Source organism: Crocodylus siamensis, chromosome 4 (assembly GCF_052110815.1).
Source record: "Crocodylus siamensis isolate JL-2025a chromosome 4, ASM5211081v1, whole genome shotgun sequence".
NCBI lineage: Eukaryota > Metazoa > Chordata > Crocodylia > Crocodylidae > Crocodylus > Crocodylus siamensis.
Genome location: NC_143398.1, coordinates 49,707,810 through 49,735,416, shown reverse-complemented (window position 1 = coordinate 49,735,416; position 27,607 = coordinate 49,707,810). Strand labels below are relative to the sequence as shown.

General features: G+C 39.7%; 1 protein-coding gene across 11 annotated transcripts in view; it reads left to right on the top strand.

Moving 5' to 3' along the window:
- Nucleotides 1-27,607, top strand: part of FOXP2 (forkhead box P2) — a 651,774-nt gene that overhangs the window by 204,791 nt on the left and 419,376 nt on the right. For 8 of the 11 annotated variants that reach the window (XM_090042266.1, XM_090042268.1, XM_090042254.1 and 5 more), the window contains one exon: nucleotides 15,172-15,255. The exons of 1 other annotated variant lie outside the window; for it this stretch is intronic. The gene's annotated coding sequence lies outside the window, so the exon portion shown is untranslated. The remainder of the gene's footprint in view (nucleotides 1-15,171; nucleotides 15,256-27,607) is intronic. 2 more of the 11 variants (XM_090042255.1, XM_090042256.1) reach the window with 1 other exon arrangement.

Sequence of the window (27,607 nt, the reverse complement as noted above, 5' to 3'; positions counted from 1 at the left end):
GCATTTACACATTTCAGGTGATGTTGGATTTCTATATCGATGTCAGCCTTCTGCGAGAAATGGCTTCTGAGGTATGGGAAATACTCAACATTCTCCTGAGTCTCACTGTGAATCTGAATTACTAGAGCTGGGGTCTGCTTATTAAGGACACTTTTACACGTTCTCCAGAGGTGGGGTGGGGGAGGGGAGTGCTTTAGTTAGAGTGGCTCCAAAAGCTGCTGTAATTAAAGCACCACCGCATCTTGTGTATTAGTGTCCCTGTGCTTAAAAATGGCAGTGGGGGTGCTTGAACTAAAGCTTGTTTGGCGAACTTTAGTTCAAGTGTACCCACTGCCATTTTTAAGTGTAGGGATGCTGATAAACGAGATGTAGTGGTTCATTAATTAGAGCAGCTCTTGGATTAATCGAGTCTGCTCTGACACACTGGAATTCTGGTGCATTGGAACAGTCTCTGTGCTCATGTATAGGTGCCCTTAAAAGGTTGATGATAGAGAACTTACTCTTCTGAATGTTAAGCATCAGTCCCGTTTTCTTGTATGCCTTGGTAAAGACATCAGTGATTTTGCATACTTACAGAATTAATATCATTGTTGGTTGTCTATCATTTAATTAGCAGTCATGCAAGTTAGCTTTGCCTCAAGACTGTTTTAGGCTGTATACCTGGTTACTTGAACTTTTTTGTTCATTTGCTTTTTGTTTTATTGAGGTTTTTTCCTGAGCTTATTATTTATTTATACTGGTTTACTCTATTTTCTATAAGTACCCCATGATGGGATAAAGGTTGCAGGGTGCATTGATTTAATTCAAGTCTATTTAAATCAGCAAGCCAGAAGCCTGATTTTAAATTTTCAATGTTTTAAAACTTTCCCATTATGTATTTTCTTTTATTTGTTTTTTTTAAAAGAAAGGTGTATTTACATTATTTGATACAACAATTAGAACATGTTTTTATAGTAAATTTAGAACATATGTTTCCTAAGTAGGTAACCTAGCTATAGATGTATAGCAGAAGATATTTGGGGTGTTACAATCCTAACCATTTTAGTATGCTATAAAATTCACTGGATGAATAATTTTTTGCTCATATTTGTATCAAGCTGCATTAAGATGGCAACTTCAATTTAATTAAACACAAAAACCCAGCACTTCAAATTTAGGAAACAAAAGTTAAATGTTTTAGATACAGAAACTTTTTTTTTAAATCAAACCATGGGGTGCGCATTTACAACTAATTTATTAAACAGTAGCATTAACTGTTATAATATTAGAAGTATGAACCATATGTATTGAATTAAACCAATTATTTTACATCCCCCTGGGGAAAATTGAGTAATATGCCTAGGTGAAAGTTGTTTGAGCTTAAGTTCATACTTGCCTATTTTTCTTTAAAATGAAGCAGTCTTTTTTACCGAGGCTGTTTTGAAAAAAAAAAATCCTTGAAACTTCTTTCTAGTTTTTAGGACTCATGAATGCCATCCTCCTCCTCCTTTTTATTCATAGACTGGAAGAGGAAAAAACAAGCTTTCCTGCATTTTCAACTCCCAGTTGATTTCTCAGTCCTAATGAAGAATATATTCTTTCTGCACCTGCAGAAGAGGCTACTTTTGGTAGTGACTTCCACCCATTCAGTAGTGCTACTTTCTTTAAAACATCCTCAGCAAACACGTATTGCTTGAATGTTTCACCTCAAGCTCTGAAATGTATTATGGTTGGCATGATTGATGGGTGATTAGTAGATGCCATATCATAGAAGCATTTTCCTCCTTGGCAGTTAGGCATTTCATATGGTACTTTGTGTTAAGAAAATTGGCAAGAAAATGAGGTGGAGTAAGTGCTTGATCCATCCACTTCTTTATTGCCTCCAATTTAGCTTTGCTGCTGGGCATTTCTTGCTATAATGTTTCTTGAAGTTCTTTCCAAATTTCAACAGCTCTACTTACAGCAGCAATCTTTCTATAGTTTGTTCAAATCTGTGGAAATAGGTTTTAGCATATTCAGCATATTTTCTACGTCTACATTTCTCTTTAATCCAATTTTGACTGCTGTAGCCGTGATACTTCTATGAGTTTTGTCATAATTTTTTTCAGTGATGGTCATAAGAATAAACCAATTCTTAATAAATGCTCAAAGCACTTAACTACTGAATTCCCTTGTATATCTTGGGGTATAATTAGCTTGGTTCCCCTAACTCTCTTTGGTGAAGCTGAAGCAAGGTGGTTGTTATTTCCATAATATTGCAATTTCAACATCATTTTAACTTATTCATGGAATACTTAAATATTTGGCTAAAAGATGCACTAGATGAGTACTATGCCCTGTGTTAGAAGTTTCAGATTTGCTTCATTATCTTTTTCTTTTTTTTCCCTCATCTTTGTTATATTTGTAGTATTACCTGTGATACGGATGTACTTGTGGCACTTGGATTTTTGCTCACAGCTTGTTACAGCTTTTACTGTTACTTCTTTTAAATATTTTACAGTATGGGCATTTTCTGACATAGGTATTGTTTCTGTGACATAATCCTGTCTTCTGTTGTCACGCAAGGAAATACTACTGGATCATTGTGTACATTATTCCATCCATCAAGACTCAGATTAACACTTTTCCCTTCAGTGTTTTTTGCGAGCCATTCAATTTTCTTCTGATACACTGTATCCAGAGGTCTTCTAGCAGTATCTGTTCTGTGGAGTGTACTGGTCATAAAGATTTGATCATGTTAGTGAAATGATGATTCTGAAAAAAATGAAAGGGAGAATTTGTTGCATAAATGAACCAATCTTTTCATCTATGTTGTCTTGCTGGACTTTGCTGGTCCTGATTATGAATTCGTCCATAGTTTTAATGCATAATGAAGAAAGTCTCTTTTTGGATAGAGGCATTTCCCTGTCCGAGGTATGTTTACTTGCAGTACTACTGGTAGCACCAGTGGGTGACTGAAATTGCAGATGATGGATGTTCATAATTTCTTGCATCTAAGCTGGATCCTGAAACAAAATGGTTAAAAAGTCACTCACACTGAATATTACTGCATTCATTTAGAGAGCAAGAGAGAGAGTGTAAATGAAAGATCCCTCTAACAGTAGACATTTTTAATAAATCAGTGTTTAAATAAAATAATTTTTCCAAATCTAGGCCTATAGGGAAAATATTCCATAAGCCATAAAGGTTATCTTATTTAAACCTATTTCTTTACCAATATAAAACAGCTTGAAAACAACATTACATTTTCTATTTTAAAATTAATAAATTACTATTAAAACTCTATTCTGTACAGGATCTCTTTACCCAGGGCTGTATTTGTTTATACTGAGTAATAAGACTCATTTTAGAAGTGCAGGGGTAATATTAAAAATGTGTAGTTGACAAATATCCCCACAAAGTAACGCATCCAAGGTGAGGGTGATCACCCACCAACAGTTGGCAAAGTTCTCACAAGGGCATATTTAGAGAGGCTGGATATCTGCAAGTGAGCAGGACCAGATGAACTGCACCTGAGAGTGCTGAAAGAATTGGCCAACATCATTGCACAACCCATGGCAAAACTATTTGAGAACTCATGGTGCTCAGGAGAAGTTCCAAAAGACTGGAAGAGGGCGAATGTACTGCCTATCTACAAGAAAGGAAGGAAGGAGGATCCAGGGAATTTCAGGCCAATCAGTTTGACTTCAATCCCTGGAAAATACCTGGAAAAAATAATCAAAGAATCCATTAGCAATAGGCTAACAGAAAGCAATATTCTAATAGATAGCCAACATGGCTTCATTGCAGGCAGGTCAGGCCTGACCAATTTCATTTCCTTTTATGATCAGGTAACACACCACCTGGATAAGGGAGATGAGATTGACGTCATATACTTGGATGTCAAAAAAGCCTTGACTTGGTCTCTTGTGATGTGCTTATGGTAAAATTGGGAAACTGCAGCCTCAATAACCCAATGGTCTGGTGGCTAGGAAACTGGCTCCAATGCAGGACCCAGAGAGTAATAATAGATGGAACTGAGTCAACATGGCACTTGGTGACCAGCGGTGTCCCTCAGAGTTCTGTACTCAGACCAGTGATTTTCCACATATTCATTAATTATTTGGATTTGCGTGTTAAAAGTGGATTGGCAACATTCACAGATGACACCAAATGATGGGGGACTGTGGTTATGCTGCAGGATAGGCTGGGGATACACGCTGACCTGGAGAGGCTCACAAGGTGGGCGGATCAAAACCTGATGATATTCAACACCGAAAAGTGTATGGTGCTTCACCTGGGGAGAAACAACCTGCAACCTATTTACAGGCTTGGTACTGCTACACTTACTAGCACCACAACCGCAAGAGAGCTGGGAATCTTGATAGACCATAGAATGAACATGAGCCACCAATGTGATGTCATAGCTGGCAAAGCAAACAAAACACTAGAATGCATCTACTGATGCATCTCAAACAAGACTGAGGATGTAATCGTCCTGCTTTACTCGGCCTGGTGAGGCCACAGCTGGAGTACTGCATCTAGTTCCGGGCACCACACTTCAGGAAGGATGTGGAGAGGCTTGAGTCCCAAGGAGGGCTACACATGTGGTTAGAGATATGGCAAGCAGGCCATATGATAAGAGAGTGAGAGACATGAGTCTGTTCAGCCTGGAGAAGAAAAGACTCAGAGGGGACTTGGTTATGGGGTGCATATCAGGGACTCAGAAAACCATCTGTTCAGCAGGGCTTCCCATGGGAAGACTAGGACTAACAATCGTAAATTGCTAGAAGACTGCTTTAGATTAGACATGAGGAAAAACTTCTTTACAACTTGAGTGTCCAGGGTCTAGAATAGACTCCCCCCAGAGGTAGTACAATCATCTACTCTGGATATTTTCAAAAAACATCTGGATGCTCACCTTGCTGGGGTTATCTAAACCCAGCAGTCATTCCTTCCCAGGCACAGGGGAGTTGGACTTGATGATCTTGAGAGGTCCCTTCCAGCCCCTAACATCTATGAACCCATTGGTTTTTTAACACATTTTGAAAGTAATAAGTAATGCACCCAAAATAAATAACATTGTTGTCATAAACTTTTCTTTTATTAGCATTGCAATATATGGTAGGCAATCAATAAGAATGATTCAAAATTAGTAAGCTTATTAACCCATTGATCCAGATTGCTCTGTCATGCCCACCTCACCATCTTGAAGTTCATTGCCCTCTGAGAAGTGTTTTTTTATATATTGCTTCATTTGAGCTACCTGGTCTTGTATCTCTTTGTTGTGCTGTTTACATTTGGCACATATTCCCTTTTCCCCAGTGGAACAGAAATTTCTTGAAAATATTCTCAAATAGGCTGCAACCTGCAGCCATGATACTTTTGTCCTCCAGTTTCCAGGTGTTGAAATCAAGACTAGTCTATGCTCCATAGAATGTTGTTCCTTTTCCTGGACAGTCTTGAGCTTAGGCTTGGTGCTTTCTGTTGCATACACTGCCACTTGCTCTGCTCCCTCTTTCTCCTCTATACAAGAAATTAACAACAAACCAAGACTTCTCCCTGTGACATAATCCACTTTACCTTTTACTTTACCCTGGCCTAACATCCCTAATAATGCATGATTTCTGCCACTGTAAGTCCATGGCATTGTGTATATTTTGGTTTAGAGACATGGATAGAATACTTGAGAAGTTAATGTTTACATCCTTGTACGTATTCAGAGGGACCAAGAAGAGCAATTTAACTGAAGTACCCAGAACCATTCAGAAGCAGAGGGCTGGTAGTTACTGAGCAGATGGTTGTTTTACCATGAGCTGGAAAATAAGCCTCCATTTACAGGTGCAGAATTATAATTATTCATAATTTGAGAGCTGAGCTAGTGAAGCTCACATAGAGAAACCCCCCCCCAGGAGTTTGATACCATCTAGGTGTCCTCAGTTAAGTCCTAATTAAGGAGTATACTTGATGACATTTACTGGAGTCTGAGACTAGGTTGCAACATGGCTTAGCTAATCTTCTGCATCCAGTTATATAGACCCTACATCCCAAGCAGGGTCAAGCCTCTAATATATGAAATATTGTGACATATTTTTCAAGTTTGACCTCAAAAGTTAGATGTTTCCTCATCTCATTTTTATATGGGAGAACATGTGTCTTTAACTCCAGAGATTTTAGTAGAAGCTCATTGACTCAACGTATTATTTTATTTAAATTATTGTAATAGGTTATACTAAATTTACACCGTGATCTATTCTGTATTAAAATCAAATTCCATTTTAAGCTGGTTTATTTTTAAAAAGGAAAAGTCATTTATCATTTAAATTAAAAAAACTCAGTAACTTTTATCTACCCTGGTGAAACATTGTGATTATACTGTATTTACCCAGATCCAAGACAGCTTTGGATTTAAAACAGCCCCACAGCCACAAAGTAGTTTCTATACATGGGCAATTTATAAATTTGTTATAGTTTTTGATACATAGATGCATCTCCCCCACCCCCTCCTTACAGTGGCAGGGAAAGCAGTGATGGGAAGGAGGACCTCTGCTCCTTGCTTCTTGTCCCTCCATGCCTGTGCCTGCCTCATTGCCACATGCCACCCTGTAGCTTGTCACTTTATGTCTGGGTCTAGTTTGGAAAATTAATGAAAACCTTGTATTTATTTTTGAAAAGCCGCAAATATAACACCTGCAATCCAATCAGTAATTTCCAGTTGTTTTGTATTCTTTCAATATGTCGGTAAAACTCTTTCATTATATGCAACACTACCAAAATAGTCCTTATGCTTAAGATGTTACTTCACATTACTTAACGTTTAAAATTTAGATCCATTGAAACAGTGACAAAATACACTCTTCAGCTGTGTATGTAGTAATATAAAATAGCATGTAAAAACTGGCTAATGAGATCACAGTAAGTACTAAGGCCTCTTCATGGGCTCATTTCACTTTGACATGATTATAAAACATAACTATTAATTTATTTTGCATGTTCTTGTTAATTATAATAGCATCCAGTAGGGCGGTTGTAGTTAAGGGACTCAGTTTTTCCGTTTCAGGGATCATATGACTCGAGAGCTAGTACTGGATTTTGATAAGGAATTAAACATTTTCTTGCAGTTTGCTTATTTTTGTTTGGTTCAGTTTGTATTTCTAACCCTGCAATTTAGTAAATTGATTTTCTTTTTGTTTTAGAATATATATTAATGTCTGAAGTAATTTTAAGCATAACCTTGAAGAGCATATCAGGAGAGTCTTCATAAAGATTACACCAATTTAGTGCATATGCACAGCATACTATATTGAATAGTATATTTTTAGTAAATTACATATGCTTTAGTTGACCGAAATTAACATTGACATGATCTGGTGGGCCTGCTCTGACATATGTTTTTAGTCGTTGATTAAACTATCATAAGTGATATGTGGAATCTATACATTTGAAGGACTGTAGGCAGTAGACTCTAATGAAAATTTATATAGACTTAATAGCTTGGATCAGTGGTGGCCAACATTTTTGACAGGTGTGCTGCAAATTAAGCTTGCCCCTCCCCAAGTGCCACTCTGATCTCAGTCCCTACCCGATAGCTTTTGCACTGTGTAATGTGCCTACCTGATACAATCTGCACTCTGGAGTGCTGGAATGGAGGCAGGTGACCTGAACTTCCAGTTGTAGCCAAGCAGAGCAGAGCAAGGTTAGGTTATACTGCAAGAGGAGGTGTTAGAGCCAAAAGCAAGATTAGCTCTTCTCTGCTGTGTGAGCACCACAGCTTTATATGGCAAACAAGGATCCAAAACCATTAATTTGGTGGTGGCTTCAGGGCTAGGTAATGGTTAACTTATCTCTTGGCAATAACACCTGACACCTCTTGCAGTAGGTCCTGCCCCCTGCTCCACTCCCTGCCTTCATTCTGGTACCTCCCTTTGCTGAAAGCCTGGGCTTGCATACAAGACCAGTGGTGGCCAATCTGTAGCTGCCATTTGTGGCACACTTGCTGCAGGTTGGCTACCACTGGTCTAGATTGTCTGTAAATCTTCTAGCTCTAGTAAAGCCAATTGAAGTTTAGTGATTTACATATGCCGTGTTATATATGAATTTTCCACTTAGTGGGCAGAGTTTCAAAACAGCCTTTGCACTACACTTGAAAGCATGTTTGAAATTTGAAATACAATTTGAAGTAAATATAGTTAAAGCATGGTTTGTACACCCACCTTAGAGTGAAAACTTGTAGCAAATTATGAAGTCATTATGCACGTTAGTGAGCTACCTATTTGCTTAGTCTGTGTTCTAGGCATGAACTGCTGATTACTGCTCCATGTTTTGACAACTGAATAAGAACAGGATATCTTGAATACATACTTACCGGTGACATCTTATCAGCTATGCCATTATGCTTCAGAAGGACTTGAACAGTATTAATCTTTGCCAAATCTGATGGTGACTCTTGCACAAACTACTGTGTCATGTCTACACATGCATTTGATCAGGGATAGGTTTACTCATGAGTAAACTACTTGTGAGTAAATGCTCCTGGGAAGGCATCTGCACATGTAGGGAAGTGGGAGCAGATTTGCTGCTTACAGCAGCAAATTGCTTCCGCTGTCTGAGGCCCTACTGAGGTCCTGCCACCACCAGGCAGAACTCTAGGCTTCCCCTGGGGCTGACAGGAAACACGGGGCCAGCAGACAGCTGTCCCCTGGGACATTATAACATGCCCCCAGGGGCAGATCCTTATTTTCCAGTACTAGTTTGCAGTTCCAGGGCCTTATCTTTCAGTGCCAGCTCTGTGGTCACAGTTGCAGAGCTGGCACTGGGAGATTCATAGATTCATAGATGCTAGGGTCAGAAGGGACGTCAAAGGATCATCAAGTCTGACCCCCTGCCAGTGGCAGGAAAAAGTGCTGGGGTCACGTGATCCCAGCCAGGTACTTGTCCAGTCTCCTCTTCAAGACCCCCAAGGTAGGGGAGAGCACCCTCTTGGAAGCCCATTCCAGGTTCTGGTGTCCTTAACCGTGAAGAAGTTATTTCTGATATCCAACCTAAATCTATACTTTCCATCAGCTTGTGGCGATTGTTTCTGGTTTTTCCAAGAGGTACTCTGGTAAACAGAGCATCTCCTATTCCCTGCTTACCCCACCTGGTGAATTTGTGTACTACTACTAGATCCCCCATAGTCTTCTCTTGCAGTGGCTGAAAAGGTCTAGGTCCCTCAGCCTTTCCTCATAAGGCCTTTCCTGCAGGCCTCTAACCATATGAGTGGCCCTCCTCTGGACACTCTCGAGGTTGTCCAGATCCTTTTTGAATTGCGGAGATATGGGTCTCCCAACACCAGTCCTAATGTCACGGAGCTGATGCTCCCAGCACTGGCCCCACGACCATAGCGCTGGTGCTGAGAGAGAAGGATCTCCCAGCCCTCTGCTCCCCAATTGCAATGGCTGAGCAAGGACTGGCAGATAAGGATCTCCCAGCCCCACTCCCTGATCGTGATCCCAGAGCTAGGAGCTTGGAGCTCCCTTCTGCCAGGGCAGGGGGACATAGTCCCTGCCTGGGCTCCAGTTGCAGAGCCTGCTCTGGCAGCAGGCAGATCCTTGGGCACAGGGAGCAATCTCCAACTCCCTGGTATATGGCTGACCGGGAGCAGATTTGCTCCTGGTCAAGTGTCTAGACGAGCACTACTACTACTAATCAAAAGTAAATTTGCTACTTTTTGGTAGATAGCAATTTTACTTGCAATTAGCAAGATTTACTGTGTAGTAAATCTAAGAAAGCACTTACTAAGTACGTGCACAGACAGTAAACTACACTACTCCCCAGCTAAGCATCTCATGTAGATTTGCCCACTATTTCTGAGTCATCCTGAAAGGTTTCATAGCTTCTGCAAAGCAAAGATGGAGTTTGGATGTGGAAAAACGTAAGGGTCGAAGACAAGCAGAAGCTGTCTGCTGCCTTCTCTGCTTCTGACAGGGCACCAGAAATGTACTAACCAGATTGCAAAAAGCAGCATTGGGCCTAACAATTTCAATATTTACTCTGTGTTGATATGAATGTGGACAAATGCTTTGGGATGCATCCATACATGAGGCTGACACTACACCATCAAGATCAGTAAAGATCAAGGGGAAAAAAAATCTGGGTACAGAGTATGCATCAGCTGGCCCTGGCTGGTAGCATCCTCTGTTGGATTCTCCTCAAACAACTGTTGTTGCATCCTGTTGAGAAGAAGATTCCAGAATCATAATGTAGATTCCAGGCAAATTGCTGAGCTACTGATATTATTTTCCCTGATTGACAAAGCCAGAAAAAGTATCAAATGCAGCATCTGAACTTCTACATAGCTTTTATTGGTTTGACAAAAGTCTTTTGATACAGTGAGCTGACCCAGATTTGGGACTTTATACTTGCCTGTCTAGCAAATTTTTCTTGCTTTATGAAAGTTTTTGTTATTCATGATAGTTCCATGATGTGAAAACTGTAAATACAATTTATCTATTGCCTTTCTGTGATGAATGGTGTCAAACAAGGGTGTAGCTTATTCTATATGCAGTGGTTCTAGACAAGATAACGTAAGAAGTGAACACTGAAATACCTTCTAAACTATTCAAAGGTTGCATAATCTCAGTAGGCTGGGTTCTGAGTACTAAACGGACTACTATGCAGTAACACATGTAAGCCAATGACTGCACTGTAGCCTCCTTCCAGGAAGATCTTCAGCTGTAAGTCAATCATTTAATTGTCTTCACAACCAGCTTTAGACTAACCATCAGTTTAAGGAAAACCTTATTTTGATGTCAACCAGCCTCAGGAACAGTTTTCTGGCCTTTTCAAATCTGTTAGCACAACTGAACTCCTATTCATTTGTGGGTTTGCTTGTCTTAGAAATTTTTTGAATGTTTATTCTGACATTCATGGGTGGTAGTCCTTCAAATCCAGAAAACAAGCATGACCTTTAGTGGCTCTTTCAAATAAATATTAAGTCAGTGTGAAGTCCATGTCTGCATCAAATTAAAGGTATACAAAACTGTCATGTTTACCATGTTATTACATGGGTGTGGCATTCAGAGTTGGCATGAAAGCCATATCTATTAGCCAGAGAAATTCCATCAGAAACACCTTTTGTGATTTACTCCAAATGAGGAGGAACAAGAAGCAGACCAATAACAAAGCCCTGCTGTATGCTGAGGAAGTAAAAATGAAGGTTTGTTTGAATTATAGTTGCCCAAGAAAGCACTTGCAGGATATCCAGAAGGCATGCTTGATTGCAACATGGTGGCTAGCTGTTTTAAGATCTTAGCAATAAATTGATGGGGGTTGGACTAAATGATCCCCTGAGGTCCCTTCCAACCCTAACTTTCTATGGTTCTAAATAAACGACAGTGGAGAGTCAAGGTGAGGGAGGGTATAGGCCTTTTTGAATAGTAGTGGTATACCTTTAGGCAAGAAAAGCACACAAGTACACATCGGTAGCAGTTGACTAGCTCATGCATTGGTTAGCATTGCAAAATTTATTACCAAAAGGTGCTTATCCAGCATAGTCTGGTGCCTTCATCTTTGTTTAGACTGCACTGAACCACCCTCCCCTTAACAGCATACACGAACTATCAACAAACACATCCACAACACTTGACTTTAACCACCCCCATTACTGAACAGTCATTTTCATCAGCTGTATCAAAGGCAGCTAACAGACCTAAGATGATCAACGTAGGCAGGCACATGATACCAGTGATACCATAAAAGTTATGGGATAAAGTAAATAATAATAATAGTAACTGTAGTAGTAACAATAATACTGATGATAATCAGATGCTTGAAAACTTAAAATAGGCACTGTAAAAAGTCAAAAAATATTCCTACCCTGAAAAATTATAATATTAAATTTAAGATGAGAAAATAAGTACAGTAGATGAAACCAATAGTCATGGAGATCAGAAGACCACTGAACCTGCAACACAGGCATCATACTTGAATAAAAAATATTAAAGGGATGCTGTATCCTTGTAATTTGAATTACTTTTACACATGTTTTTAGAACAACCCTAACAATGACTAATTGAAAAATTAATACTTCCATTTGTGTTTGTATTATGTATTACCTTGTTCCACATGAAGGACCATAGAACTACACATGTAGCAAGTAAGATGAGTTAGGATGTCAAAAGTGACAAGAGGTCTACCCATCTGAACAAGTTGTAGGATAAGGGCTGAATGTCTCTCTGTGCTAGGCTGACAAACATAACTTATTAATTCTAGTTTATAAGACTTACCATCTTTATATAAAGAATTTACTTAATGATCTATTCTGATTTCCCCAATGTTCTTATAATAAATCTAATTAATTATTAACCAATGCAGGTTACTCTTCCTTTCCTTGACCTTATGTAATTTTTAAAAAATCACCCAAACTTTTGTTGTTAGAAGTGACAGTTGAAAAGTTCATGGGATTCTGGAGCTGCCAACACCTGTAGTCCTCATAAAAGTGAGAGGCTTTTCAGTTCATTAGAACTGTCCCCTCATTTAGGGGGCTACTTGTGTGAGTAAAATCTGTTGAATCGTGCCTGAGATAATATTTCTTGCAACATTATATTAAAATACAACTATCTATGCTTCTGAATGCAACTTCCTATTAATCACATTTAAAGTTGTAAAGAGAATTATCTGGGAGTTGAGCTAAAATGGGTTTCTCAGCCTCAAAGAACAGAACAGATATTAAATTTTAAGCATTGTCAATAATCAGGTTGAAGATAAACTGCCACATATGAAGGGATAGAATGGGGGTAGGCGATGTTTTTGGCCAGAATACCAAAAAAAACTGCAATGCCTACTGTGTAAATTGCTGGAGTACCGGCATGCTAGAAATACAGAACTGGGGTGGTGGGTACATGGCAGGATGCACTGCATTATTAATGGAGTAAATAATAATAAATACTGCTTTTCTTTTCACAGTAAATACCAGTTTTTATGGCATCACGGCTCATTTGTTAAGTATGTTTTCTTAATGTGTAACAAATTGTATGTTTCTAATGTTTGTAAAACATGCTTAAAAGAGACAGAAAAGAGGGAGAAAAATAATGATAAAAAGAGAGAAAAAGAAATAGAAAAAGGAGAGAGAAAAAGAGGAGCGAGGACAAGAAAGAAGAGAAGAAAAAAGAAAAAGAAAAAGAAAAAGAGAAAAAGAGAAAAAAGGAGACGAGAAAAAGAAGAAAGGAGAGAAAAGAGAAAGAGGGAAAGAAAGAAAAAAGAGAAAATAGAAAAGAAAAAAGGAGAGAGGAGAAAAAGAGAAGACGAGAGAAGGAGAGGAGAGAGAAAGAAAAAAGAAGAGGAAAGAAAAAAGAGAAGAGCAGCATGAGTGGGGCAGAGCCACCACTGCTGTAGAGATTAACCTCGAATTGAGGGATTGGCACCACCACCACCAAGGAGTGGTGACTTAGGAATAACTGTAGAAGTATTAACAGCAGTGATATGAAAACAAAAGTACTAATAATGAATATATTTTCTTCTTTAGTGTTGATTTTTTTTCTATTCCTTACCAGTTTTTTAGGCTCTCCCTTAGGTCTCCATAATCCCCTTTTGGTGGTTGAGGTTATTGTTTCCCCTTGTGTTAGTTCACAAATACTTATCGTGTTACAGGTATTTGCCCTTGAGGTATAGGTTGCACCATGTATTTGTCCCTCCCCAGGCTTGTCTGGAAAAACCTAACTTTGCTGCTCTTCCTCATCCTATATGCCACTGTAGAGATTTCCAAGGACTCTCTGCTCTTCCAGATCTTTCTCCCTGTTCTTGGTGACAGGATTTTATGTACCAAGTTCCTCAAGTTTTAAAAGCTTGATCAATGTTTGACAGGGAGCCATTAAAAAAACTCCTAGTTTAGCAGTGCTTTTGTTTAACCTTAGGGAAAACAACAAATCTAAAGTGGGTAACTGATAATCAGAATACTTATTCATATCTCCAGTGGAAGTTCTGATTAGTTCTTCTGTCTTTTCTAAGTTTTTATAGACTATATTCTGCAAGAAAAGGGCATCAATATTTGACCTTTTACAGTCATATCCAGAAACAGCCAAAACAGGGACTGCTAAACCAGGGCAGGGAAATGGGGACACTCTTCTTTCTATGCACCTGTCTGGACTCAGAACGATCTAGGGAATATCCCTACTTGGAAAGCCAGGATTCCCAGGTGCCCGCAGCTGCCAGTGAACTTGAGAAAAACTGTAGAGAAAAGCCAGCCAGAGACTCTAGCTGGTAGGACCAGGCACAGATGCAACCAAAGCAGGGACCTTCAGACACAGAAACATTTCTGCCATTTTGATTGGACTTTCTCTGCCCTATACTGATTAGCCATTTGCTCCAACCTTTTTTCCCGTATAGTCTGTTTTCCTTAGGTTCATTCCATGCTTGTCCCTCTTAATGCATTCCTCCAGTTTATTTTCCATTTACCTTATAACCCCTTACCTGCTCCAGAACTAATCCCAACCCAATAGGAAAATAACTGGCATTAACAGGAACTGTGATGCAGTCACACTTTTCACTCTTTCTATTTGTTATAACCAAGGACGCTGGTTTTCTCTGATTTAAAAAAAATCCCCAATTTTGAGTTAAAAAAAGTAACCTTAAATTCACATTTTTCCATGATTAAAATGAAATACCACTATATATATATTTATATATTAGTGATGTTTCATTTAAATCACTATATATATATTTATATATTAGTGATGTTTCATTTAAATCATGGGAAAATGTGGATTTGGGGTTACTTTTTTTTTTAAACTGAAGATTGGGGATTTTTTTGAATCAGAGAAAACCAGGATCCCTGGTTATAACCTTTCCTGGCCTCTGTGTCTGTCTTGCTGTTGAAATTATCAGCTTTTTTGGGTAGGGACTGCTTCCTACTCTGTGTTTGTATAATACCTAAAACAATGAAACCTCATTTTTGGCTATATTAAGCATTATTGATCATATTAAACATAAAAAATATAGCTAGTTTCACTCCATTACTCCATGGGGTTTATGAGTGTCATGAGAAGAGGTTCTTCCTTTCTTTGATACACAAATGTTTTATTAAATTGTATGACAAAAGAAAAATACTCCTTTTATATTTCCACCAACACTGTCATTGTCCCATGAAAATCAAGAATTAGCTACAGAATATAAGACTATCTGAATCTGTTCTGTCAGTAGATAGATAACTATAACTATTTTTCTTTATCTCATCAGGCTGGTGATACTGGAATTGATTTCATACACCTCTCCAGTTCAAGGCTGAAATCAGGAAGTCTTTTTAAGGCCTGGAAGAGGCAAGTGAGTACAGTTAAAGCACTGCAAATTGCAGTATGATGCTTATAGATTTCTTTTCTCCTACTAGCATTGCTCCTTTTTTGCCAGTGTCTGTTCAAAAAACTCATAATTGCTTTCTCTTGTTCCCTCAACATTATTATTATTTGTATAAAGTCTAGACAATTGAGCATAAGGAGTTAGTAGTTATAGAAGTATCTCTCTTCACATCCTTTTCTCCTCTCCTTTTCTCAGCTTCTTCATCTTCTATGAAACTTAAGCAAAAAAGTGATCTAGGTTCATTCGGAATATTGAAGAGGTTTTGTATATGATTAAGGGATACAAATTCAGTATAGCCAATGATATTTCAGCTGTACAAATGAGGGATGCTGCAATTACAAAACTAGGAAATGTGTAGTGGAAAACAGAACTGATCCCTTTTTTTCTGATACTTGTACCAAGAGGAAGTATAATATTTTATACTAGATATTTTGCCTAGGCACTGTATTTATTCAGTCTTTGCAAAGTAATGCTTAGTTTTGTTTTTAAACAAAGACTATAAAAGTGCACTAAATACCAACAAATGGTGCACTGATAAGTGACGAAAAATTAATAATTTTTATTTCAAAGTTTTTTTTTTCACTTGGACATTGAGAAGCTAAAGTTGAGTTTGGTATATAGCAGCATTTCCCAACTGGTGTGCCATGGCACACTGGTGTGCTGTCAGACATAACCAGGTGTGCTGCAGGATCTTGGGGGGCATGGCTCCTGGTGGGGTGGGGCTCCAGCCAGTGCTACCACTGCCACCCTGCACCACTACCGCTTCACATCCATTTGCAACCCCCCAGCTCTATATCCAGCCATGTGCCACCCCCTCTTCTCCTTGCCGCTCTGCATTCATCTGGTCTGCCATGGGATGGGAGAGGCCATGGAAGTGTGCCATGGGATGAAAAAGGTTGGGAAACGCTGGCATATAGTTTCATTATACTAGCTGCTTTAGCAAGATGATAGTTAAGCTGCCTTGCTCAGAAACATGTTTTTAAACTAAATATATACTTTGTTTTAAATACTGATATATTTAAACTTGCAAGGATGAGATGATAAATTAATATAATGAATCCTAATGCTTGGGTATCACAAGTTTATTGAAACAATAGTAAACTATACTTAGTTGGGAACACAAACCTTACCTTGAAATCCAGGACTCTGAGTTCAGTTTTTCTCATTAAGAGCTCTGTGTGTGTTTGCATTTCAACATACCTGAGAGCTAGGATTCTTGGTTATTAGGGTGTGGGCCCTGGTCTTGAGAAACCTGCATTTAATATTCATGTCTGCTTCAGATTGCCTAGATGATTTTGAGCTAGTCAGATAGGACCAGATTTAGGTATTTTAAAACTGCAGGTAGGTGCCTGTAGGATTTTCCTGTGTGCCAAACCCCCATTGATATCAGGGGAAACTGGGCACCTAAGCATATTTGAAAATCCCACTATGTACTTAATTGTATCACCAACTGGAAAGAGAATATTTATACCTGTCTCATTGTGTCTTGGTGTCTTACCTGCAAAATATGGGCATTATCATTTCACTGCATCAGATAATGTTTTGTTTGAGGATAAATACATTAGACTGAGACGCATACTATTGTAGTACTGACCAGTATCTAAAGCCATATGCAAACATTCATTTCTAGCATGTAGAAGAATTTCATGGAAATTTCCATTGCTAGAAATAATTTCAGGAGAGGGAGGAGTGCAGACATCCATTCTGCAACCTCCCCCTCTTCCGTGCTGCTTGTGCCATCCCCAGACTAAGGTGATCCGCATCTGGAGAAAGCGTGGGCTCCTCCAGGCATCCTGTTTCCAGAGTACTGGAACAGCAGGGCAAAGCTCTGTGCCTGCTTCTCATGCTGGGAACTATGTTGTGAGAAGCAAGTAGGGGGCTCACAGCACTGATTCCTCTGCTTGGCTTAACCAGGCCTGTTGTTGCCATAGGGAATTGTTTTAAATGTCTGTTGTTGTTTTTTCAATTGATTTCATATTGCTGTAGACAGAGTAGAAGAAAGTAGTATCCACTGGGGATTATTCCAAGTGGGCAAAGCATTTATAAATACCAAAATATCTCTAGCTGACTTCTGATGGAAGGGAGCCCATGCAATTTGAATCCATCTTGGGATAGGAACTTATCTTACTCCCTTCCACCTTGACAACCTCTCTGGTCTGGTCTCACCAATCTGTACCTTAACAACATACTGTAATGTAAACCAGGGCAAATTACTTTCATACAAATTTGTGTAGATACATGCAGCCATACCCAACCCCTCACTCTCCGTTGTGCAGTGTGTGACAGATGCTTCAGAATAATAGTATATTAAAAATGTGCTATATTTAAGGTTTAAGGTTATGGATATTGTAAGTATTTTTGTGGGCTTGTTGGTTTAGAGGGTAAGGTAGGGAATAGTTCCTGCAGGATCTAAAGGCACTTGGGGAGTAATTAATGCTGAAACAATGCATGTAACATGTTTTCTGAAGTTTCAACCTCCTGGGGAGGAAGCACAGACTGATTTGACCTGGTTCAGAGGACTGAGAAAACAAAGGGTTTAAAACTGTATAAAATGACATCCCTGACCTGGCGGGAGTGGGGCGGGGGGAGGAAGAAGAGGAAAGAGAGACAATCCAAGAACAGACAAGTAAGAGACTGATCGGAGATTGTCCCTGTGAGAGTTTCCGTGTGGGAGGTAAATGGCCACCTGGCAAGCTAGGCATGTGTATAGGTAGTTTCCCCATTTTTAATTAATTTTTTTCCTGAAAGGCTTCTGTTCTGAATAAATATTCCTCCGATTTGTGAGAGTAAGTTGGTTACGGAACAGTTTTCTCATTGTCAGAACTCTAGGTGATGTCAGGTTATCTCCTGAGATTATCGCAGTAAACCCCAGGGCTAGGGACAAAAGTTACACATAAACTGGTTTAAGTGATCAGAAACTGGTTTAAACCTGTAACAGAACATAAGTTCAGTGCACATAACTGAGTTTCGAAATGGTGGAAACTGGTTGAATCTAGTAACTGATTGAGCTCAATCTGGTTTATTCAAATTCTGTCCCATACCCCTTCCTGGTTTAAGTTAAACCAGAGTTCCCCAGCAGCCCTGCATGTTCTTTGGGCTGTGCTCTCTGCTCCAGCTGAAGCTGGGACAGGCAGGGGCTGGGGCCTGGCCAGAAGTTGGAGATCCCGAAGGGAGCAGTGTCCAGAGGGAACTATTTGGGTTCCTGTTTGGTGATGTTTGCAAGGTATTTAAGGTTGGTGAAGAAACAGGATTAATTGGAAATGGGAAGGAAAGGCACAGCTCAGCTGTGGGAATGAAGATAAAGTCAAAATGTATGAAGTGTCATGGCTTCCCATAACTTGAAAACGTTTTGGCAGTGAGGGGGACTGTGCTTAGTTGCCTCTACCATATATTTTGTTCAGATGGGCTGTAGTAACCTATCCTTGTGGTAGGTTTTTCCATCAGCATGTTTGTCCAATGTGGGCCATGTGTTTTATAGTCATGCTCAGTGTTAGCTGCATTTAATCAACTTCATGTTGGTTTCCATTGTTTAGCACATGCTGGACAATCTATTTGATGAGATTCGCTTGTATGCAATTATATGATGAGGGGCTTGTTTTATAATACAAAGACGCATCTTGTATTCAAGTAAGTATGGCATATAGGGTTATGTAAATATGTAATACCAGTGGTAAATGGAGGGAGAAATGGACCTATTTTGTAACTGTAGCCTTAATAACTATGTTGGTCAGCATAAGGGTTTGGCTGGGATGTAGGCAGCCAGGCCTGTGGTAGGCCACTAGGAGCAACCTGGGGGGTTTGTGGGGGCACAGGTTACCAGAGCATCAGGTTGGGGTTGGGGTCTGGGTCAGCAGCATGGAGCGCATGGGACCAAGTTCCAGGAGAGGTGAGGACCAAGTGCCAGGACACACTGAGGCAGTATAAGGGCATACCTGCAGCCTGAGGTTGCAGGTGTGTTTATATGGGGTGAGTGGTGCTTTTAAGCAGCCAATCCATTGCAGAGAACTGGGGCAGTCACATTAGCCAGAGATCAGGGGCAGGTGTGATGACTCAGGTGCTTGGCCTAGCCAGGCATGCCTGATCAGAGGCTCTGACAATTGGATATTATTATTATATTATTATTATTACTGACAGCATTTTACTATTGCCCAGAAATAGCTAATCTTCTCATATTGTATATGGAGACATAATGATGTGTTTTAATTTTTTTTCAAGCTAGCGTGTATGTTATGTAACAAAAAAAGTTTAGGATATAAAGCAGATCAGATTCTGTTTTCTAAACGATAATGGAAAGTTCTCTGTATACCAGTCATACGTCTGTCTGGGAGGTATACTTGTCATTACTAATACTAGTCAGTTTCTCCATAGTTTGTGTCCCATATTCTGGAAGACTGTTTGTTTATGGTAGGAAGATATTTGTTGCATTGGCACGCTGCAATTACAATTTGGTCAGCCAACAACAACAGTTCCAGCAAAAAATATTAAGATGTTTTTTCTGGAGATTTACCATGTTCTCTGCCACGTAATGCCAGAAATGCAGTAATACTGACTGATGTGCCTATAATAATTTGGCAGTATCACTTTATTGAATTCCAAATGTCTGGACTGTGAGGCAGTTCTACCACATATGGATGAAAGTAACTATTATTCTGTTTCTTCAACTTTTTCTCCTTTAATTTTGAGTTAAATACCATCTATAACAAATAGTTTTGTTTATGGAAAGCCAAATGTATTTGGCTTTTATAGTAATAGGTCTTTGTTTCTTGCAGTAATGTAGAAGAGGTTAGGGTATTTTTCTTGGACTCAAGGAGGAAATAGTGATAAATTTAAAGTGCAAGCTCTTGTATACCTCAGACTTCTCTAGTTGAGTTCCTTTGCAGTGAAAATTAGGATTCAGGGCCTGAGAATACTTGTAAAAGGATATCAGAAAGAAATCATACTTGGGAGTAAAAATAAGGATAGTTAGAGATACTGCTTCTCTAGCCTGTCTTACAAGAAGTCACTTAACCAAGTACACTTCCATTCCAGCTAAGAATTCTTGTAATTTAAATGAAAAGAGGGATGGAAAATTAAAACAAAAAAATCTTCTCCTGTCAGAAGAGAAACCAGGGAAGAGGATGGTTTTATACTTTTTCCATTTCTTTCCAATGAGACATATTCTTTTGACCTGTTACAGGTAAAGGCTTAATTTTTAAGCCTGGACTTCCCTCTGCACAAACATGTTTGCTCCTGCAATGTGCAGTGTGCACGCATATTTGCACACTGTAAAATAAGCAACATCAAAATGTCAGAGATCTTGAGCTTCCTTTTGAAATGATCTCTCTCCCTGTTGTTCCACACTAGTCTGTACTTATGAGATGCCCTTTCAATTCTGATCTGTTAAGTCACTTTATTCTAATCCATCTTGAAAATTTCCTTCAAAGGCAGTAGTAATAATTTTAAGTGGTTAACTGAATCATGAAGATATGGTCCTGTAGATGTATTAAATAATCTAGAAGATGTATTAAATAGTTAGATGATCTTCTGGTACCCTCACTCTTTGTTATCCCTAATCTTCTTGCATCTGAATTTAGATTGTAAAATATTGTAGTTGGTGCCTAAACTTGTCCATTTTATTTGTTCTTTAAAAGGCCTCATAGTATCAGTGTAATTTTTTCATGCCGGACTGTGCTGTAATATAAAAACAACCCTGAAAGGACTCTAGGAACTGCTTTTTCATCCATGAATAGACTTCTCAGTCAGACTTTTAGCACTCCTTTGGGTGAATGGCTCGCCGGGTGGCTTCCTTCAAGCTGCACTCCTATAAAGCAGTTGGCCATTGGGGTCAACTGAATCAACCTCATGATCTTCTGACTTAGTGCTTTGAGGAAAAATTCTAACATGCTTTTTCTATTATAGAGAGCTGTATTTTTGCTGCAGTATGGAAAACTTGATTGACTGAACTACTGAACTGATTACTTATGAAAAAGAGACGTAGTGATGATTTTTTCCTTATAGTTCTGACATTATGTAATTTTAATAACACAGCCTATATACAGATATTTTATATTTCTTGTTTATTACAAAAATTTACTTATTATCTATGATTACATTTTTATTATCAATAATATAATACTGGCAGATCCAAAAGTAAGGGGTCATTACATGTTGAATTTAGATTTGGAAGTTAAGTGGTGACTCTTGATTTGTTGGAGGTCAGGTGCTTTACAGAGGTGTGAAGCATTTGGTCTCAATGGGATAGTATGGGCTACTCTGCCAAATGATTAATAGAGTGGCACTAATTATTTCCTCAAAGAAGGCTGCATGTTCCACATTCCTACTCAGAAGTTGAATGCTGTGCTATACTCATAGAGAGCCCCAGAATAATACTAGGAATAGGAGGGATAATGTTAAAAGACAAATATAGAACTTCTTTCCTCAAAAACATTGGGTGGGTTGCACTTGAATTCTAATTCTTACTGGAGAAAGACTGAAGCATAAACCCAGTACTTTAGATTTTTTTTTTTTTGGTAGCTGGGCTATTTTTACAGCATTTTGAATTACCTTTGCAAGATAATTGTAGTTAGCTGTAAATTACTGGTATTTGGGGAACTTGTAGAAACATTTTAATGGAATATAAAGGTAAAGGCAACTTTCTTGCACAATCAAAAGTAGTTTACATATATAAAATCAAATTTGTGGCCTGGAACTGGTAGGTAGTAAATTTTTTGCTATGATTATACAAAGTAAGAAAATATGGATTTTAACTGGCCTGCCTTTCAATTCACCTGAACATTAAGTATGTTCTTAATGGTCTGATTTGCTGGGAAGAGCAGTATTACAATAATCTGCGTTTTATAGCCCATATCAAATATAAGCTTGCATCACTTATTACAAAGTTTGTGCTTTGGGAGATATTTTCATGACATCCAAGAGTGATGTCCCACAGTTCTTGGAATTAGTTCATAATGGTATCATCTTCTGAAATGAGTTGTTGCTCTCACACACTGATTATTTTGTGGTTCATGCCTAATCTAATAGTTATATTTAAAATGTCATAGACTTTTTATGGAAAAACATGTTAAAAATTGTCATTATCTCAGTAATTGTATAAAATGATTATGGAAAAAGTGGTATACATTTCTTTTCAAGGTCCTTGCTCTATGCCACTCAAAAAGTGGAGGTGAAAATACAATTTTTAAGTTAATTGAATACTAGTTTTTAAATGTTGACTACATGACAACAGAGGACTGTTACTGTAGTTGTCATGTAAAATAAAGTTGGAGTCTGGAGCCCCCTTTTAGCTGTCAGCTTTATTAAGAAGCTACTGGTGTGTTGAACTAGGCACCCGTATTGTATAAGCAGTGCATTCTGGTGTCTAGGGAGATTTTTTTTCTCTTCACTGCTGCTTTATTAGGCCTTGCTCACTCATACACTGTTGCCCTGTCTTACTCCAGCTTTCTAGCTGCAACTCACAGCACAGTAGGTCTAATGCAGATTGACGCCTTTGCCAGAGGACTGATTGAAACTTGTGTCTCATAGTTGCTAATGCTCACTGAACCATTTTATTGAAGATAAAGTAAATAAAATAGATTGCCATATGAGAATTCTCTGAAATCAAATGGAATAATTTGACAGGTTTAAGCCCATGAAAAAAGCAAAGCATTGAAGCAGACGGGAATACTTTTTATGCACAGTATGCCAGGAAAAAGTCTCTACTGGGTTTGATGTTAAAATATTAATGCTTTTTTTACCAGAAGTTGTAATTGTTGAAAACATTTAGCATTGTCTCCAACAGAATTTATATTTTGGTCCAGATTTGTTACTTTTCCTTAGAGGTGGGGGGAGGGTTGTGCTTGCATGAAAGGGACATTGTGCTGATTTCTTTTTCTTATTGCTCTTCTGACACTTTTGCGCATGGATCACTAGGCTTTTAGAATTTAATACAAAACAGAGATGTATATTTTACAGTAGATGGGACAGTCTTCATATTTTAAATAGAAGTAAGCTTTTTCTTTGGGAAATTAATTCTGTGGGATCGAGTAACATAATGTAGTTTTTAATCTATTGTTAATTAAGAGTGACAGTTTGTATTAGCAGGAAAACTATAATAGGAGCTGTAGCTTCTAAATACAAATGCTATATAATGTAGTACAGTAAAAACGGACTAATAAAAGCCATTGTATCAAATCATTCAGCCTACTTGGTCAACTGTAAACAAATGAATTCATAGCACTTCTTCTTTTTTTTTTAAATCTACTGTAGATTGATTGGTATTATAACTAGCTTTTGGAATAAGTTAATGTATAACAGCGGAAAGCTTGCAGTAAATAAAGTTTAATATTGTATGTTCTCTCCTGTTCTTTATCTGGTTTGCACTGAATTTTGGCTACTTTTTCTTTCACAAGTCATTTAATTGAAACTATTTAGACTACAGTTGTGGAGAAAACAGAATATCCAGAATGCATCATTGCTAGTTTAATGTAACGAGTTCACTAAAACACAAACTTTTAGTAGCATGTTATAAAAGCTTAAAATGTTTTTTAAGAAAGTGAAGTTCATCCCTTTCTAAACATAAACATCAATGATTTTAGAATCTATCTCTGAACTATCATTTTTATTTCTTATTCTCTGTGCTTTTTATGTAGTTGTTAAAACTTGAACAAAATTCACGTTATTTTGATTTAGGCATTTTATAGTTAAACTACACTTTATAAAACAATATTCAGTAATATGGCAGAACTGGTCACATGCTTTCAGTGAATGAAAAGTAGAATCATTTATCAACATTGAGGTAAGGTGGTTAAAAAATATGAAGTGTTCACAGTCTTTCCCTCCTTCCTTTTTGTCATATTTTTAAGAAAAAAAAAACATTCATCTTTGCCTTATCCTTGTCTGAAGCACTGAAGAGTCAATGTAGGATAGTGGTCTGTTTCTAGGTAAAGTCTCCATAGTATCGTAGTGATTCTGTGTGGTCCATAATGGGTATGTGGAAGAATATATTGAATGGCATGCAGGTGAGATGGGAAAACCTTATAGGAAAACTGATTCACTCCCTTCATAGGTACCTCTTTGTTAAAGACATTTCCACCTCTGTCTCCATGTGGCAATCATGATTTTCTGGGGCAGGGGTTGTCAACTGGGGGTACATGTAGGTCCCAGAGGGTACACGGGGGCCGCCACCCTGCACCACTACTTCACAGGAGCAGGCTGGGGTGCGGCGAGAGCAGGGCCACATAGACGTGCTGCTGCCACTTCACCACTCCGTGTCTGGCCTCTCACCACCCCGTCCCCCCGCTTGGCGTCCAGCTGCTTACCCTCCCCACCACCCCCGGAAGCATACTTATTAAAAAGGGGGCCACCGGGGGTACACTTATTAAAAAAGGTTGAAAACCCCTGTTCTAGGGGTGAGATTGTCTTGCCATGAAAAGAATGAGGATGGATCATAATTCTGTATCACCTGATCATCATGTTCAGCATCTTTTTTGATAAGAGTATTTTGGGGAAGTAGGGGTGCAGAGTTGTTTGATGGCTTGTTTCAAATATAGATCATATATATTTCTTATGATTTTCAAGGGGTTATGGGCTCAAACACTGGGTGTGTACAAGTGTTCAATTCAATTGGTGGAAGTGCAGCCACTTACTTTAGGCTGTTTGAAATTCAACCACTTGAAACCTATACAGGTACTCTAAGGGTTGTCTTTGTGTTCTGCAGACAGCCTGCAATGCTCAAAGCATGCAGCTAAGGGGAGCCAGAGTATGCATCCCAGGATGCTTTTCAGGGTCCCTTGTCTGCCAACTTCAGGTGACAGGAGACATGGGCACAGGTCAGGGCCAATTGGCTGCTCCCTCACAAATTTCCCTAAGAGCTGTCAGGCTATTAGCAGACTCGGGTGGGGGGAAGGGGAGAAGGGCTTTGCCTATGGTATTACTAGGTCCATGTGTGGGACTGCAGGCATTGGCGACATGTAGAGGGTGCATGTGCACTGTTTGAGATTGGCTGTGCCAGCGGTGGTGATTGACCGCTGGGGGACCTGTCCCCCTTGGTTGAAGATTGGCCGCTGGTGCCCCCCCCCCCCCCCCCAGTATTAGGAGGCACCAGTCGCTCATAACTGCAGGTCCACACCCTGTACATGGGGTTGCAGGCGTGGGACTCTGGACTGCCACAGGAGGGAAGTCTATCTCCCTACAATGCTTCTAGCCAGCATCCTCAGCCTTGTGTGTTGGCCTTCAGCCATGAGGCTCTGAAGTGTCTCGCGAAGGGAAATCTTCCCCTATGCAGTGGGGGGGCTCCAAGGACCTCAGGGCAGTGTCTGTGCAATGGAGTGGCAGGGGCATAAGAAGATAAAGGGGGGTGGGAGAAGGCAGCATTATGGTGAGGTTGGGTGTCCCATGGTTTTGGGTCACTTCTCCTTGCCACATGAACAATCTCTCAGCTGTCAGAGGGAGGGGATTTTGTGACTTGGACTGCAGCAGTAGAATGCAGTTGAAACATAGACTGTCCTTATGCAGGGGAGTGGGAGAGGGAGCAGGGCAGACTGGGATTCCAGAGATTGGGGTGGCAGCTGCAGTCAGTTGGGGAGGTGTGCAAGCCTTCATTCACTCTTGAACCCCAATCAATTAGCACTTCAACCTTGTCTCATATGGCAGGGATTTCCATCATGTTGGTCATTTTTGAAGTGGTTGAATTGCTTTGAATTTTTGTACATATGGCATGTCTTCCACTGAAATTGATTCCACTAGCTAAAATGTAACATTTGTATACACTCGTCATTTCCTAATGGTGTAAAAGGCAACAAAGAGTATCAATTTAATTAGGTTTTGCTTCATTATAACTAAGAAGGTACCTAGTAAAGAAGGTACCTAGTAATGCTCCTGATAAAAAAAGAAAAATCACTCAGTAGTTATTTTGTCTGTATCTGTAACAGGTTGCCATTCCCAGTGGTATTGTAGTGGCCTCTGAGGAGCACCCCTGAAATCCTTTGATACTTCACTCTTGTCTCTGGTCTTGCATCCCACCTTTACTTTCCAGCCACATCTTGATGGAATAATGATTAAGATAGTACTCTGGCGGGAGGCTGCCCCTTTGTATGCCCTGATGACTAGGGTTGTCCTTGCATGCTCTGACCACCCCTAGACATGCCCCATGCCTCACAGAAGTTGTTTGTACTTCTGTGTTGGGGTTCTCAGCCACCATGGGCTTTTTACCCCATTTTTTTCTAGCTAGGGCTACCAGCCTAAACTTACCAGATAGGACTTGACTTTGAGGCTCTAGCTCCCTAACAGTCTCCAGGCCTGGCCCACCTTTTGTGTTTACTATGGCACCAGACCTTCTGACCCTGTACACCTGCACCTGCTAGTGCACCAGGCTCTTTGGCCCTTTATGACTGCACCCTGTGGCACTAATGATGCCGCCTCCTCCCCTACAGCCTCAACCACAAAGCACCAGATTACCAATCTGTAACACAAACAGTAAGCCCCTGGGCTATAATCAAAATCAAGTTAAGAAAGGCAGTTGGTCAGCTCACGTTTTCCATGGCTCTGTGCTTCTGCTTCCTACTGTCTGCTCGTGGGGCTGCTGCAGCTTCTCTGGGAGTCATCAGGAGTCCGCAGTCTCTGCAGCTGACCCTTTGGGGGTCAGCCCAGGTTTTTTATAGTTCTGACCTTCCCCGCCCTCCGGTCACCTGACCAGCCAGCAGAACTCAGCTCTTAACCCCTACCTGCCAGCAGGCTGTGCCCAGGGAGTTCTGGTCTTAAAGGGGCCAGTCTGCTTTCTGGTAACAGCGCTAGGGTTCCCTGTTACACCCTCCCCTTCTCTTTTGTTCGGGGTTTTTCCTTCCTCTCTGAACCCTCTTCTTCATATTGTCATGAGAAGTGGTCGGCACTTACATTCTTGGTCCCTGGGTGATGCTCTATCACAAAACAATATGGCTGAAGACTAACAGCCCACCTCATTAACCTAGCATTATCTGTCTTCATTCTTTGTAGCCATCGCAGCGGTGCGTGGTCCATGATTAGCATGAACTTGCATCTTAACAAGTAAGATCAGAGTGTTTCTGTGGCCCATTTGATCGCCAAACACTCTTTCTCTATTGCAGCATAATTGCTTTCAGACGGATGTAATTTTCTACTTATATATGCTATCGGACATTCTTCCCCTTCCTCCATTTGGACCAGCACTGCACCAATACTGCACCAAAGGAAGAATTTCTTTACTGTCCGAGCCCCCAAGGTCTGGAACAGCGTGCCAGCGGAGGTGGTTCAAGCACCTACATTGAACACCTTCAAGACTAAATTGGATGCTTATCTTGCTGGGATCCTAAGACCCCAGCTGACTTCC